Genomic DNA, 16,407 nt, shown 5'->3' on the forward strand with positions numbered 1-16,407 from the left:
TAATTGCGGTGCGTGAAGTTCCAGCAATTTGCATTAAGGCACGATGCCATGCACCATTAATTTCTTCAGCTATAAACCTTGCAGAGTCCGAGACCTTTCCAACGAATGCAAAATTGTCGAAATCGGTTCGTGCGTTCTGGAGTTACATCGTCAGGAAGGAAAATGAAAATTTGTATACATCTTTTCGTTTTAGCGGTTTCTGAAAATTTTGGCATACCTTGGAAAAACGGATATATGTGCTTGTGTGTATGTGTATATATTTATGAAAATAATGCAGTGAACCTTATATAGGAAATAAGAACAAATCTTTGTATATATTTTTCACAAAATAATAATACTTCACATTTTTTTATTATTTCCTTTTCGAGAATTAATTATACATCAGGTAGTTTGATTAGCATACTATTACTTTTACACGATTATAAAATCATAATTGTGTAAAAGTTATAATATAATATTAAATATTTTTTAGCTGGTTGTATACCATTGAAAGAGCTTATTTACGGACAAACATTATCGTATACAAAATATAGAATACAAAATAGCATTATTTTGAGACATTTTTACCTGGAAAGTCCTAAAACTGGCTGTGAGACGAGAAAAAAACCAATTCTTTCGACCCAAACCTTTGTATTAGTAAAAAATCTCAAGCAAATATCTGCGCATGTTAATAGATTTAGTATCAGTTTAGGGAAGTCGGATATGACAAATCCTGTGAGACAACTCCACTTGGATTCACTCCGAGGGAGGAGTTGTATCGGAGTGATAACTCCGAAGTGAGTTACCCATCTCTAATACAGATGAATCATGAGTTCGTGAGAAACATTGGTCACCTACGAAAGCTTCATAAATATATAAATTACGAATTAGGTATTACCATATATTTTGGATGATGAATTATTATAAATGACTTTTTAAATTTATTGTATCAATGGTTTCATATCTTAATGAAAAGTATGCAAGAGTTCATTATTACGCCAGTTCTAAATTAAAAATTTAGTCGTAGTATTAATTTTATAACAGATTTATCCTAATTTTCCAGACAATATTTTGTGACCTTTATGCTACCTAAATCCAGTTCACAATTAACCTGCAGATTGTTCCACAAAATGCTTTCGAGCTCTGCAGCTATCCATTTTAAGTAGGATGAAGATAAGCTACACATAGGTGTGTTACATACGGCTGCTTTTGATTTATACAGAGCTTTAGTCTCTCGCATTTCGCATTTCGCGCGTGTAATTTTAACCGCGGCTGATGAGTCGCTCGCGACATTTTTACGAGGACCCGCTTCAGTAGAGATCCTCTCTCTGATGACAATAGTTGCGGCGGGATTATAACTTGTAATTGAACGAAGCTCAGTTCACACTCACTGGTTTAGTAGTGAGACATGCACAGAAGTCATTTTGAAACATGCTAAGTTCATAAGCAAAGTTTTAAACGAATGCACTTTTGTCGGATATTATCTTCCAGGTGCTTGCTCAATGTCACAATGCTGATGAATTAGGTGGAAATGATCCATAATTTTGCGAAGAACTTACTAGAACAAGTTTTATACATTCACATTTTATTTTTATTAAATTCATTATTAATGTACTTGTACTATCCATATTAAGCAGAGATATTATTTCCTCATTATTGCTTCTTCAAAACGTCAACTAAGAATGTGCATCAAATTTTCATTTCACTTCTGCAGTTGAGCTTCTTCATGGCTTAGTGATGAAACAACTGATCTTCCAGCCAAAAAAGTTCCTGTTTCAATACACTCCTTAGACAGCCTGATGTCAAGCAGTGTGGCATCAGTTTTAACTTTAAAACAAATATTGAACTACGTTTACCTCGCATAGCTGCATCAAATTAAATTCAACATCAAATGCATCAAGTCTAATTTTAATAATTATATCTAATGTCCAGGAATAGACGTACCCTTGGATATTTGATTCCGTTTATTTTATAATTTTATAAATATATCTACTTATTATTGGACCTGTATCTTGGCTATGAAAACGACCTAAAGATGTTGATCAAATTTTCATTTAACTTCTGAAGTCAAGCTTCATTATGGCTTAGTGATGCGACCTCTAGCCTTCTAGCCGGAAAGTTCCTGTTTTGATATACTCCCTACATGACACCTTAATGTCAAGCAGTGTGATTGTCTTTGTCGGTTTTAACTTGAAAATAAATATAAATCTATGTATTTCCAGCAAAGCTGTATCATATTGAATTCAATATTGAATGCATAAAATCTAATTTTAATAATTATATTTATTGTCTAGGGATCGGCCAACCCTTGCGATATTTGATTCTGAGCTTCCAGCAGAGTTATTTTTTTTATGACCGTACCATTAATAGTTTTTGAAACATATCTACTTATTATTGGACCTGTATCTTGGCTGTGAAAATGAGTTAAGGATGACGATCAACTTTTCATTTAACTTCTGAAGTTGAGCTTCTTCATGGCTTAGTCGTGCGACCTCTGTCCTTTCAGTCAAAAAGTTCCTGTTTTGATACACCCCTTAGACAGCTTGATGCCAAGCAGTTTGGTATGAGTTTTAATTTGGAAATAAATATTCAACTATGTTTACAAGTGACACAAACCCTTTGACATTAAATTAAATTTAATATCACTTGCATCAAATCTGATTTTAATTATTATATCAAATGTCTAGGGATAGGCCAACCTTTGTTAAAGTTAATCCTAAACTTTTAGCAGAGTTATTTTTGTATGACCGTACCTTCTATAGTTTTATAAATATATCTACTTATTATTGAACCTGTGTCTTGACTATAAAAATGATCTAAGGATGTTTATCAACTTTCATTTAATTACTGAAGTAGGCTTTTCCGTGTCTTAGCTAGGGCCTTTGAACCACCTAGTTTTAGGTCTAAAACTTTAATCGGTCAGCTTGATAATAAGCAGTAGTGATATTAGTTGGGAAATAAATATGAATAACTTGAAAATAAATATGGAACTATTTCCAAGCGAGAACAGCTGTTGTCTTTATTAGATCAAATATACAAAGATAAGCCAACCCTTGCTTTCTGAAGTATCGTCACAACAGCTCATTGCTCAGTACCTTTAACACTAAACATACCATAGCGGGTCAAATGACCCATTTTGAACTTTCGCATTGAAAATGCACGTATAATTTCATAGCGATTGCACATTTGACTTCATGACTTTTTTAAGTAATTAAAGTATAGTTATGAACAAATTTTTTTTCTTATTTTGTTTTGTTTATTCTGAGTTATCCTTCTTGTATACCGATATCTACCACAATGGGTCATTTGACCCGGAGAGAATTTTTTGGTTTATGAGATTGTCGAGTCATATTTGTAGTCAGTAAGTTGCACATTCTTCTAAACACTGTTGCGTAAAGTAGTTCAACGAAAATAGCTCAGAATAATTTCAAGAAAATATCAAATTTTAGTTTTTTATTGTTAGAAAAAGTGGCAGAAATTGAAAGTCTTCGTACGTACCTAGCTTATATTTTATTTTGATAGCTATAGTAATACAGGTTATTTTTTATCCAAAAAAATGTCGAAGCAAATAAGACAGTACCAGTTCTTAGAAGATATAAATAATATTGGCGAAGAGTTTTCAGAAATTAGTGAAGATGAATTTTCTGAAAATGAAATTATATTGGTTGAAAAAAAATGAGTTTGATTCAACAGGTTCTGACGATGAAAAAAAACAATGATAAACGTTTACCTGAAACTGTTTCATATCACAATAAAACCAGATTTGGTGTAGACAAGACCGATCAAATGGCGAAGAAATTTACTACAAAACCCAAGTCTTGCAGATGGCCTCTCCAAGTTTTTTTCAATATCCTTGATTTAGCTGACATAAATCCCTGGATTTTGTACAAGCAAACGACAGGAGAAAATATTCCGCGATTTTTTACTCAAGCTAGCAGAAGAACTTGGCGCCGATTTTTGAGAAGTCCGTGAACAACCAAAACAAGAAACAAATACGAAAGTATCGTTGCCTAAGTCTACTACAGATGCTTATATACGTATGAGATGTCAAATAGGATACTGTAAAGAAAATAAAACTAACAAAGTTTGCTCTAAATGAAAAAATGTACAATGGACACAATTATATGTAAAAAACGCGATTAACTATGATTTTTTTTTTATTTTTGCTTTTGTAATAGAAATGCTCAACATACTATTTTGTTTAATTATAATAAATTTAATTTTTATTTTTATTTTCTTCCTAACATCGATATTTCATACATTCAAGCATGAAACATAGAGTCGGGTCATTTGACCCGCTATGGTAGAAATAGGTATATATTAAGTCTTGGTATGATTAGTGTTAAATATATAACGTATGAAACTTTTGGCATAAAAACGAATTTTGGAAGCGTTTTTGATTTTCTATGATTTATCGAAAAACATCAAGTTGAACTATCTTACCATCTTTAATTGATATGTTATCAGAACGTGCAAAGGGTTCATCCAAGGAACGCGATTTCGCTAGTATAGGAAGGCGTATTCATTTATATCGATACAATTTTCAGTACAGAATTGTATTGCGTTAGAATCTAATTTGGAAACTACAATGTATAACTTAATCAACGCGAATAATCGCCTTTTGCGGTATGGGAGTTTGTTACGAGCCAATGTCTGCACTATTTAGCAAAAATTGCCAGTATATAATCAACTTACATAAACACACATACATACTCGTGTATATACATATATCAAATATATTTAGTACACTTTCACAAAACTATGCCATAAATTAATTATCCATTGTTTCTTAGTTGTTACATATTTTCATATTTATTTTACAATCATCGAACAGTATTTTTGGTTTTATTATAATCATGCAGAAATTCCTAAAATGCTATTGTCACTTGAGATTAAAGATAGGTTTATACTGCTTGATATCCAGGTAGCGATCGAAACCGGAACTAATGATAACTAGTCCACATTCTTACCACAAGTTGTCTCTAGAGTGAAATGTTACATTTTATGTGCACTTATTTGAGAAAAATTAATATATTTTTTGACTGATACATTTCAAATAAACTTAGATTAGGATTTTCTGCAATTTTGAAAACTTTAAAAACTTGAAATGTGTTAATTATTTGTGCGTTATCTAGAAATAAGTTTGATTTACATATATGACATGATCGGTTTGTCATTGTAATTAACATTTAGAAATGAACCTTCATTAGAGAAATGAATAATAGCTGATTAATAAATTCTATAATATTCGTTTACACAGTGGATTATGTTGAACAACGCCTAAATAAATAGTGTTTTCGCAACTTCACTCATCATGTAATTGTGTTTGAAGAACTTCATGTAATTGAAATTAATATACATTCATTGACAACTTGTATTTTTTTACTTTTTTGCTGGCGATATAATCTCATTCTTTGAATAGCTGTAATATCTGTCTTGCCTAAAAAATATTTTTCCTTTTAATAACTTTAAAGATTTATAAAAACTACGAATAATATAGAAATAATTTCTAATCAATGAACTTACGTTTAGTACACACACACAAAGCACAAATGCTTAATTTGTTTTATTATTTTCAAGGAACAGTGTGAAATATTTTTCTGATTTAGACATTTTTCATTAAATCAAGATTTGTACTACGATGTAACTTTAAAATGTTTATTTATCTATGCCGGTTTTCTTCTAAATATCGGAATGCAAACAATGTTGATACCGGAACACATACAACAACAGATCTCTGTTCACATACACGACTTCTAATCACAATTGACCCGTATAGAAATTATTACATCGACAGCTGTAACGCACTTCCGTTGTATTTGTAAGGATTTACACCTTAGTCGCATAAAGAAGTTTTACTTAAAAAAATTGGAAACATTTTTATTAGTCTTAAATTTCACAGTAAACAATCTATAAAGGTATAAATCTTGTCATATTGTTTAATTTATTTTTGATCACACTCAATTATGAATTTATAACGGTTTTATCATTCTTTGTCTAAACTTTTGTGACCGCAGCATCACATATTATTTTAATCATCCATTTATTTCAGTTAGAAGTTAATTCAAAAGCAATAAAACGCTACTTTGCCATTGTTCATTCAGTATTTCCCTAGGCGCCTATACTACACGTGTTTCTGCCGTGCTTTCGGCTTTGTGCTCGTAGGCATATGTCGCATTGTCGTAGCGCGAGCGAGCGACCGGTCGCTCCACCGTATATCGTAGCAGTATAGTAAGTAAGTGGCGGTAAGGGGGCATCCTTTATTATGATACTCTGCGTTAGTGGTTTATTTAACGCCGGCGTCGCCTGTTACACATTATCTGAGGTTCTCGCTCACTCGTAACGATAATCAATCACGTTAACAGCCGCGCCGCCGTCGGCCGCCAGCGGAGCGTCAAACGCGCTACTCTGACGCTGCTTTTCGCACGGAATGCGAAACCTACGCTCCTGAGGTAATGATTCTCAATGATAAAGTAATGAAAGGTTCTAAATAAAGAAGGTTCAATAGATTTTTCTTCACCGTTCATAGAAATCTTTGCTACAAAAATGCATAATTATGAAATTTTATATTCAACTTCCTGGATTTGAAGTACGTTTGCTTTTGCCGGTAACACCAAAACGATAATCATAATATATGTTTTCCTGATGTTCCAAATTATTCTGAACTGTTTGAGACCTAATCTGAACAAACTACATATTTATGTGAGTTCCTATACCCGAATCCTGAAGGAGAAGCTTGCTTTCCCCAGATATTTCAAGCCGTTTTGAATCGTTTGAAACTCAAACTGAAAAAAATAGTATGTGTGTGCGTATGTGAGACCAAAATTTGACTCACCGTCAACGTTTTCTAAAAAATAGCTACGACGATTTTAAAAGTTCAAAAGCTCTCACATGAAACTCGATAATGACTCACTTTGATCAGTTTTTCGCAGTGATTTGCCGAGTCGTTTTCCTAATTTTTTTTATCGAACAGTAATTTTTAGGCCTATCCTTAAATGGACAACAAGTAAAGCTGTAGGAAAAAAATGACTTTAAAAATACAAATTCTTCTCACAGAGATTTGAAAAATTGGCATATTTCAATATGATTTCATTTATTTGTCTTAGTATGTGTTGTTGCTGCATAGTTTTCTGGCAAGTGGGTGAATATGAAAATTTGCATGAAAGAGAAAAATTCATCACGAATTTTGGACCGTTTTTAAAAATTCAAAAACTGTTCGAAAAATATTATTTGGGAATCATGTTTATTGGTTCCTAGTAAAGATCGGCTTTCTTTCGTAATTAGTTGTTGAATTTTTTTGTGGCAGAGTTTTTGATCTAGACAAATATTGTAATATATTAAGGGCCTATGACAAGTGGATATGTTCTCAAAATTCATAAAAATTTGTAATAATTGGCTGTGTAAAATTTCAAAATTATATCGTCTAATTTCAAAATGTTGCCAAACCTGCAGCATTATTATTGATTCGATTTTTTTCACAAATCGCGAACTTTTTACAACTAGCAACCAAAGCGTAATGCCACTTACACCTAATTAAATTTACTATTGCTGTGAGTTATCATTGCATAAAACATTACTATTTCACATATAAACAAAAAAATATGTAAAAATTAAAAAAAAATTACTCATTAATAGATGTGAGATAACCTTGAGACATTTTTTTTATCTAACATCAAGATACCTAAAGCTTTCATAATAACAGTTTTATTACAAATGTAAATATTGCTATTTCCTTTATTTATTACAAATATACATATTGTTTTGTTACAAATGTAAATATTGCTTCAGAATATGAAGCAGCCATTATTTTTAGCAAATGTTAATAAAATTTGTATTAACTATTCGCGCACTAAAATTAGTGATATAAGAATAACGTATGAACTTTGTCATTTTTTGAACTTTGATATCTTTTGAACAAAAATTTCAACAGAAAAATATTACAATCAATATTCTAAGTTATTTTTATAATGATGTTTATTCCAGAGTGAAATTTCTCATTTAATCATGCATTAGAACAACCGTATTGCGTTCAAGCAAAAATTTTAAATATATGTTAAAAAGTAGCTACAAATAGTAAATGGTATTATAAATAACATTATATTAAAATTGGTTATATTGGTTAGATTATATTAAAATTTTTATATTACACAATGTGGTATATGTTCCTACTTCCTAGCAATAATATTACCTTTCCTCAAATAATAAATCCATTCCGCGTCAGTTTCAGATTTATATCGATATCAATATAAAATCCAAACGAAATCGACTACTTTAAAATTAAATTACGCCTATAACTTTTAATTAGCTGTAATATATTTCAAAAGCCATATATGTAAATCAGATCGCAATATCAATCAAAAAGTTTTGACAGGAAATAAATCAACGATCTCCGCAGTACATCGATCATTGCACGTCAATGTAAAATATAGTGCACATATTTAACTTGATGCTTGAATTATATTATATTTAACCCTTGTCCCTTCTTCAGGCAAAGGTTTAGGTTAGGTGTACAAGTTTAGGAATCGTAGACCTTTGTCCTTCTTGGCGTATCACTCATCTGAACGCTGACAGTTTGATTTTGAAAAATGATTTTAATCATAATGCTAACGATGATTATAATACTGCCGTCGTTAAGAAACAATTTGTCGGTTTAATAAAAAAATATGATCAAATTTTTCATTACCCTGTATTATATTTTTAGTTTTAGTTAATACTTTCAAATTTAGTAATGGAACTTCATGAAGTGATTAATGTGATATTGAATTACTTGATAAATATCAAGTAAATATAATGATATTAATACGTACATATTATTTTAAGAAAAGTGATTACATTTTTATTAATCACTTTTAGTCATTTTTGTCAAGTTAACTTTACTGAAATACATGATACATTTTTTTAAATTATTATTCCAATTTTAGACTGTCTTATGAATTAAGTCTTGTGATAATAATATGGTAATTTATTTCTTTAATATTTTTATAGTGTAGAAAACCAATATTTAGATATGATTGCAAGCTTATCTAATAATACTTGTTCATAACAAAAATGAAAGTTTTTGAAATTTGATCATGAATATTTTAAAGACGTTGTTAATAATGCATCAATTTATTATATAAATAACAATCATTTTTCTAAATACATTCAGTAATTGAAATTCAAAAATTAATATTTTTTATGTCTTGTGGTAGCTATTTAATAGTTGAAAGTATATGATATTAAAAATCAAGTAACAGTAAATGCAGTGTTTTGTAAATTTAATTTCTAATTTCCATTATATAAATTTTCTACAATTTTGTTTATTATTTTTCTCGATCTATTTATCATGATTTTATTACTTTTATGTATTAATAAACTGAAGGGTAACCATTGTGAAAGTGCAATTTCATATTGACATTTTTTCAATCCAGTTGCTCCGCAATAAAAATTATTCGAATAAAGATTTGCTAAACTTTATTTTATATTATTCAAAACTTTATTTATTGAATTTGAATTGTTCATTTAATCAATTCTTTATTTGTTTTTTATATAATTAAATAAAATATGAAAATGGCAGACATCGTCAAATACATTAAATTTTTTTTTTCTGCATTTTCAAAATCGTATGCTACTATGTTAACCGCGCGATAATCGTCTGCCATTGGTATTTTCCAAAATTATAGTATAATATCATATTTTCAAATTTTCGAAGCGGCAGTAGTCGTGAAATGGTTCGGAAATGGGTGAAAAAGAGTTACCTTTCCCAGCTGCGCATTAGCTGTGTCCGCCACTTAGGGCTTAGTCAGTCCCCATCTCATGTAGGATAGGTATAGAGGAATCGATGCACAAGATCACAGGTGTCATCAAATACATATTGTCATACGCCCACTGGCTTTAAGTCTACAAGTATAAATGGTTATTTACATATTTTGGTAGCCAATCATTTTTTCATTTTGATAACCAACCGTTTTTTTAACTAGACTCCTTGAGAACCATCCTCGTTTTTTATACACTTCAATTATTTATATATTTTGTTAGCCAACCATTTAACCAACCATTTTTTTATTTAGACGATCATTCAATTATCCATTTAGATAACCAGCAATTGTTTCGATAAAATTTACATTATCCATAATAATTATTTCAAAATATTTAAAACAATTGTTGTTACTCATTGATTAATTTTTATCGATGATTTCGCAAATGTTTAATTTCTTTACGGGAAGTTCCAGCAATTTGCCTTAGGCATAGTGCTACGCACCACTAGTATAATTTTAGTTTTTATTATTTGTGTATTCATAATAAATATTTTAAAATATTTGAAACAATTGCTGTTACTCATGGGTTAATTTTTATTAATGATTGATTATTTCTTTTTCGCAAATGCTTAATTTCTTTATGGGTCATTTCTCTATAGTTCCAGCAATTTGCCGTAAGGCACCATGCTATGCATCACTAGTTAAGTTCTCGTTTTAATTATTTTATTATGATATAAAAAGCTTAGCTTAAAATTTTGTACGAACCTAACTAAAAAACTGAATCCGATGACTTACAACAAAGCTTGAATGGACCGGCCTCGCGCTATTGAATATTCTATTACCATAGTACAAATTCATGAATTCTGTTGGAGATTTGTAAGCGAAAACCAAAAGCTGCGAATTTCATTTTCGAAAATACCCTACATCTTGCGGATTTATAGGATTATATATTTCATTTCACATTATGCGAATTTGAATACATCTATTTAACAGACCGAGGAAATATCAATTTCAATATCTGGCCCTCTCCCTGGCAATTCTCTCGGGCTCGTTCGTATATATTACTCTGATTACTCAATCATTTCCTCTTATCACTCTTTTCATAACATGTTGATTTACAATATTCTTTCGCCGTGCGCCGCTCCGAGCGCCACGATCCGCTGATTTAATCTGTTCGCACTTTGTATTTCCGTGTTGAAGTGTAATTTAATAAAGTAAAATATTACTTCCAAGGGTGTGTATGCCATAATGCAATATGAAGTAATTAAATTTCGTATAATATGCCTCTTATAAGAGGCTTCGTTGCTGCTACCCACTGCTACCATTGCCAATATCATCTCGCAAATATATTGACACTCGCGAGTAAGTAAGACTCATCGTCAGTAAACGAACCCTTACGAAAGATACCAATTATTTTCGATGGAAAGTTAAGTCGTACGTCTGCTTTTGATATTCAAAGCATACAAACCAGAGTAAATGATTTACACTCTTGCAAAACAATGGAATTACAGGAAACCCTTCTATAACGCGGTGAGAGCGAACCGTGTAATATGTACAGTTAGCGCGTTTTATGGAAACAGTATATCGCTTTGTATAAGAATCGTGCTATAAAGAACTCAGAACTAGTGCAAATCATCTCACAAGTATATTGAAACTCGCAAATATTCCATATTACGAGAGTAAGGCTCAGTAAACGAAACCTTACCAAAGATACCTATTATTTTCAGTCAAAAGTTAAATCGTACGTCTGCTTTTCATATTCAAAGCATAATAAACAGAAATTTGAAATGATTTACACTCTTGTAGAACAATCGAATTATAAATAAAAACCTCTTATAACGCGATGAGAGTACTAGAGAAACCGCGCTGTAAGAAACTCGGATTAACATGCTAGACTAATTCGTAGCGCGTTTTATAGAAACTGTCATCGCTTTGTACGAGAATCGTACTATAAAAACTCAGAATTAGTGAAAATCTTCTCACAAGTTTATTGAAATATACTATATTACGAGAGTAAGGTTCAGTAAACGAAACCTTACCACAGATACCTATTATTTTCAGTGAAAAGATAAGTCGTACGTCTGCTTTTGATATTTAAACGTACAAAACAGAACAGAAATAATACTTACTCTCGCAAAATAATAAAATTATAGAAAACCCTCCTATAACGCGGCGAGAGCGTACCGTTTGATAGAAAACCGCGTTATAAAAAACTTAGATTTAGAGGCCAATTCTCCGATATAATAGAAATGTTATGGGAGTGTCATGTTACAGTTCTATCTTCGTAAGAATTGGTAGTAATAAACTGTCAAAAATATTTTTATTTACCCTTTAAAACCTAATCTAAAAAACGCACAAACGTCAAATAACAATTTAGTCATAGGTACATCTTTCTGATGTCTTCTTGATAACACACACGCGAAGTTAGGTTTTATGTGTAAAATTCCTGATCACACAGCAAGTACTTTTTGACAGTATCTAGTACAATTTTATACGAAGATAGATCCGTAACATAGCGTTTCCTTAACATTACCATTATGTCAAAGAATTGGCACCAATGCATACAGACAAAAGTTATGGCAAGCACATGTTACGCTCCAACTTCCATACATTATGCTACTTATCATATTGAATAGTGTCAAAATGTCAAAATGAATTTGCTGTGCGTTCAGACATTTTACCCATGAACTGCAACGTAAAAATGTATATAGAGAGCTTAACATTTGATAGGTAAATGGCGCTATAAAAACTCAGATTTAGAGTCCAATTCTGCGATAAAATAGAAATGTTATGGGAGTGTTATGCTACAGTTCTATCTTTGCATGAATTGGTAGTAATAAACTGTCAAAATATTTTTATTTGCCCTTAAAAACCTAATCTAAAAAACGCACAAACGTGTCCTTGTTCTTGTATGTTATGAAGCTGAGTCAGAAAGACCCTGTTATCTAAGATCATTTTTATGACATGTGCGGGGTTCTAGGTTAGGTTTCTATCTAACAACCTGAGAAAATCGCCTGACGCGGAGCAACCACAGGGCTTTTTGTCAATATTTAGAACGAATTGTATGGAAAGTAGCCTTCATAACATAGCCTTGTTATAACATTAGTCTGTTTAGCGGCAGAATCGCTCTCTTAGACTGGGTTTAGAAAGTTCCAGCAATTTACATTAAGGCACAAAGCCATGCACCTAAATTTGTATTTAAGTAAGTACTACTCGCTTTTCTAGCTATATATACTAGTGAATTTATATTTCAAGTGTCTGGTAGTCCGAAAATGTTGGTCTACCTACCGTCGTGCAAATAGGTATGAGTAGTGTTGTTGCTTATTCTTCGTCCTTCAACCTTAAATATATTTCGTTTTCGGTCGTCCTGAAATCGTTATAATACCGCGTCAGATTATCTGTGTAGCGGGAAGACATTTGTCCCTATCTATCCATTCATTCTTTAGACCGCTATCGGAACGGGGCCTCTCTATAGCCACGGGCTATTCGGCCGCCGATCTCTCTCTGGCTATGGCAATAAGACATAAATAATGTGAAATTGTAAAAACGCTTTTCGCATATACGCACCGTAGTGTTGACGGAAAAGATTCGGATTTAAAATAACACAGTAATAATTTTTATATTAAATTATGATTTATGTTAGATAACGAAGTTATAAATCAAACTAAATTAACAAAACCGCAATCTTCGCTAAAAAATAATTAATACTATTAATCAAACTTTGATATCAAAAATATGATTTTAGACAGTGGCACCTAGTACCGGACATTTCAAAATAACTTGCATTGATCACATATGTAGCCATCTCCACACTCTGAAATGTCTGTACATGTGTGTTTGACAAATATTCTTAAATATTGCAAAAAAAATCACAATTCTCCACCCTTTTGGGTGGGCCATACCGATGTTCTCAGCTGGAGCATTCATTATAAGATTTTCATTCTTCGACTAGGAAATACGAAAAATGGGGGTATGTAATGACCCTTAGCACTCATACAGAACAAAATTAAATAATTGAAATAAATTACGTCAACTCTCACAAGAAATATCAATATGTTTACTGTCCGGCGCTTAGGGACAGGCATGTTCGTTCATTTGGTGGTTCCTACTCATTTTTTGTAATATCTAATAATCTAATATTCTACCATTTTACGGATAACAATCAAGTACTACTTTTATCTTTGAATGCCACTCAAATATAAATGCATAAATACACTAGAATTACTTCCACTAATATTTATGTGACGCCGTGATTTTGCGCCTAAAAGAGCAAAGGGTTGCTCCCCCGTGGCCGTGTGCGTCACGGGTGAGTCTTGGTGATCGATCCTGCACCTGTGTGCACCCCGCGCTTGTATTTTGTATTTTGATAAGAAAAGATTTATACTCTCTTAAATAATACGTATTAAATAGAGTGTCCGGTATTAGGTGCTGTCCGGCGTTACGGGACTTTCCCCTAAAATGTGTGTTAAATCATTCAAATCGGACATTTAAATCATTTAAATTTTTGCACTTTCTGCCCCGTATCTTTGCAAAGGCTAAACTTGCATTTGCCAAAAACTAGTCAGCACGTCTCCTTATCAATAGGAGTCTCATGTATTTTTTAATCATTCAAATCGGTTGATCCGTGTTCTCGAAATCTTGAGTGAAAATTTGTATCCGAACATACATACATACATACATGCTACATATATCGACATATACACAAATTTATTTTTTCAGCAAAATCCTTAGAAGACTTTGAAATCGATTAATTTTTTTACGAGAAACGTTTAGAACAACTCGTAGACCACCTCATAGTTCTGATTGCTATTAAATAAGAAACCAATTTAAATATTATTACAATACAACGTTGAAAAACAAAAACTTGAACTCAAGTAGTGATGATTCGTAATAATAATACTTTGTTCAAAAATACATTAGCAATTTTCTTCATAAATATCAATATCTGAATGAAATTCTCTTTAGTGAATGATTTTATATCTACTTCAAATATATCTATAGGTAATATTGAATCTATAAATGATTATAATTTCAGGTATTTTATTACAAATTCAGTCTTGAACAATGGCAAAAAATTTCAGTTACTTCGCTAATTGAGCTTTTTTGAACATATGAGTATTTAGTGAAGTGTATGTGTTCATATATATCAGGTTATTGTACCTCTTTTTTTATAATGAGAAAAGTAAATGTTTTTATAAAACGAAAAACCAAAAACTTGTTTAAGCAAATGTGTACATAGAAATTACCTTTACGCTTGTGAACTTCATGTTATGTTATTTTAAATAAATAATAGTAAAAGTATCATCAATATTATAACAATTTATTAATAAAATTACATATTATATCAAATTATGATTTTGCTCATTTCTATGTGCGTTTTATACAGATTACAAATTATAAATTACAAATATATTGTGATTCCATGTACGATAGGTGCAATAAATTTGCATATATAAATGGACCGAACGATTAAATAATGAAAGGCTACCGATATAAATGAATGATATTATTTCACATCATAAGTTTTGCTGCAATCAATGTATCAATGAATATATTGAATATAATGGAAAATTAAGCAAAATATAAAATATATACAGCAAACGCTCCTATTACACGCTCCCATTACAAAACTGCAACATTCTCCAATAACATGGTACTCCTATAGCGCGTTTTTCTATTCAACAGCCCATAATTTTCTTAAACGCAACTTATGAATGACTCTAGTAATTAGATGTTGTAGAAGGATTTAATATGTTTTATTATCGACTATTTTATCTCTTACAATTTAATTAAAAAATAGTGGTGCATGGCATTGTGTTTTAAAGCAAATTGCTGGCACATTCCATACCGAAATAACATTCGAGGAAGAGAAGTAATTAGTGATCAATAAAACTATTTAATAATTAACCAATAATAATTTTAAATATAATAGGTTATTACAGTAACGGTTATTATTACTATTTTATAGGCAAAAAAAGAAAAGCTAATAAATAAACAAAATTTAATTAAGCCATCTTAAAATGATGAACCTTGTCTCATATTTCATCATGCATTAGAGGGGCTTATCTAAAGTTTCTGAAATTTTGAAATTTTGAATTTTGAAGCTTTTAAATTTAAAACTTTGTATATTTTTGAATATTTAGATCCTATAATATTTAGCATATCTTTACATAAACTCTTAATTTAATAGAAACGATTTATAATTTGTCCGGGTTTTTCATATTTATTACGCCATATAACGAGGTGTAAATGATGTAATTTGTACTATTTTTTAGTTCTCTATAACGCGGTTCTATTTCCTGTTATAGCCTGGTTTGTAATTCTTTTAAAAAAAGCTTAAATTTGTTTTGAAAACTGAAACTTTGTATTCGAACACACACACTCGTACATACATCATTTTTTTCTAAGGTATGCCAAACTGTTCAGAACCTTTGAAACGTAAAGATATATATGATTTTTTTGCGATCACTATAACTCACCTTACTGTAAGTAAAAAATTCTCATTGTAGTTTTATATGTTTAATTTAAAGTCAAATTTTAAACCCAGGAATTTACTATGGTTCAGTAGCAACCGAGTTTCACACCATACCCAAGACCGATATCAAGCCGTAGTGATATTAGTTTTCTCTTGGAATATATAGATCTCTTGAAACGAAAACATATAAAACTAGCTAATTCAATGAATAATATA

Source organism: Ctenocephalides felis, unplaced genomic scaffold (assembly GCF_003426905.1).
Source record: "Ctenocephalides felis isolate EL2017-DRISC unplaced genomic scaffold, ASM342690v1 CF-g0.4_SCAFFOLD_01886, whole genome shotgun sequence".
NCBI classification, from domain to species: Eukaryota; Metazoa; Arthropoda; class Insecta; order Siphonaptera; family Pulicidae; genus Ctenocephalides; species Ctenocephalides felis.